The sequence below is a fragment of the Nannochloropsis gaditana genome (genome assembly GCF_000240725.1).
Source record: "Nannochloropsis gaditana CCMP526 unplaced genomic scaffold scaffold480, whole genome shotgun sequence".
Lineage (NCBI taxonomy): Eukaryota > Eustigmatophyceae > Eustigmatales > Monodopsidaceae > Microchloropsis > Microchloropsis gaditana.
The window spans coordinates 2,865-5,250 of record NW_005803473.1 but is presented as its reverse complement, the minus strand read 5'-3'; positions in this window follow the sequence as shown (position 1 = coordinate 5,250).

Below are 2,386 nucleotides of genomic sequence, written 5' to 3'. Positions count from 1 at the left end.
GGAATGAAGGTGATCCATCCTCACGTGTAGTGGATGGCATTGCATTAGGAACAGATTGTGTGTGTGGGTACAAAAGGGAGAGAAGAAGGGAAGGATGACTCTAGGTCGTGATAAGGAGGTATGCTCACGCATCTCTCAACCCAGGATGTTGACGTCATGGGCCTCTTCCATCTCCCTGCCCACGTATTGCCGTGGTTCTTCGTTGCTCAGGTAAATGACCTTCCTCGCGTTCTCTCTTGTTTTCTACTAGCATCGGCCTAGAGCCTTGCCAGCTTTTTGCGTCTCCAGGGCGCAGCTTCCCGCATCATTATGCCCTGCTTCCTACAACTCACCCTGGTACCCTGTCCCCTTTTTTCAATTACTGTTTATAGACGGTTGTGCTTGAACAAGAACTTCCATTATCCGATCTGCTGGGTATAGCTGTAGGACATTTATATCACTACGCCAGTACCAGAAAATTGGTCAAGCCTCCAGCTTTCTTGAGAGTTTTTTTCGCACAAAAGCACTTTCGAAAACTGTACCGGAGTTTCGAGGACGATTTGCATTGAAATAATCAAAAATAAGACGCAAAAAGTAAAAAGCATCGCTGAACTATAGTTTTCAGAGGACAATGTAATACTTACCTATACGGCTGCCTTCCGTACTTGTGTGTTCTGCAGGCATCACTAGTCTCGTTCCCGTTAACACAGCTCCTGCAGATAATTTATGGGGGTGTTTTTCCATTTTTTTTGCCATTTGCCATGTAGCCCTCATCGCCATTTTACACACCATCCAAATGAAATGAAGGCAAGCTTGGTTTCCTTACATGCCTCACTTATGGAACCGCGATGTATCAACTGTGCTATTCCCGGTACTTCCGAATTATCGCTCTTTGAAGCTTGTAACGGTTGGACCGTCAACCTACCTGCTAGGAACATTCCAAGTCAGGTTTAGGATGACAGAATTATTGTCGTGGAGGGCGAAATGTGCAAATATTTCATGCTATAAGATTGTATTTATGTTTGAATCGAGGTCCATCATTTTGATAAAGTGAAATGCGTATATTGGCAAATGGCCATGCAAACTACTTGGCTACAGGAAAGATTTCCATTTGTCCATTCGACCTTCCGTCCATCATATTACACGTTAATGACTCGTCAAATGTGTAAAATATGTATGATGAAAGTTTTACCGCGGTTGGTGGAGAATTATCTTGTGTTAAATTCCGTACTTTTATGCACATTGCAGGTGAGCGATGGGAAGAGGTCAGAGCATCCGAGCATCTTCTAGAAGCCATGACGTGGACGAGGAGACCAAAGAGCCTTTCAATATTGAGCAGTGTGATATAATTAGACACCAGGATCTTCCATCTTCCAAAGAGGGCCTAAGTATTTCCTTAAAGGCTCTTGCATTGTACAGCCTTCATTACATTGCCCGGTTCACGCTGGGGTGGGGGAGGCGCCTAGTTGCCAACTTAGGATGGTGGCACCTGCTAGTCCTTGTTCTTTCTTTTTTTGGCGGCTCCTGGATCTTTCGCATTTTTCTGGGACTCATGTCACGAAAGATAGAGCACGAGGTATCGGGTGCTTTGTTAGCAGCGCCGCCGGAGGCAGTGGGAGGGAATGGAAATTCTACCATGCTGAAAGATTGGCTGATTGATGCGTTTATTCGGTTGTTGCCTTTGCAAATGCAGGACATGGTGCGACGCATGATACAATTTATGAAAGCCTGACAGGGAAAGATGAAGGTAGACATGATGCTGTTGGAAGGCGAGAAGAAGCCAGTCATATCAAGATGCAAGAATGGACGTTACGTGTATGAAAGCAATGTTCCATTTAAAGGAATCTGACTTATGAAAGCAATAATTCCAGAAAAAGGAATCTGATTTGATAGTTGAAGGGCGTTCTCACAAGGCAATGTTACTAATTTGCTTTTGAAGCCTGTTACGGCGTTGTTGTTGCTTTAAACTGTGCTCCAGGCTCCTTTCTTCCTCTTCATGACCGCCTCTCGATCCTGTTCGTGGATTACCAGCTCCTCCTCCTCTCCCTCTTCCTCCTCTACCTCTTCCTCTCCCTCTCCATCCTCCCTCTTTTTTCTTCTCTTACTCTCTTTTCCCAGTGCCGCACGTTCCTTCTCTTTCTCCTCCGTTGCTTTCTTCTTCTCAGCATCTTTCTTCATTTTCTCGTAAAGTTTGGCAGCGAAATTGAAGACACCACCTGTCAAAGAAAAATGCCGGGGGGGACGAAAGAGTGCAAAAAGAACAGGTCAAACATGCTAGCGTCTAGCCGAAACGTGCGCGCCCACCAAGATGGAGGGCGAAATTCACATTCATAAAATGACTGGGAAAAAAGGGGCTACAGGGATGCAAGCGCCTGCGCCTGAATTTCCTCTTTGACCTCCCCCTCCC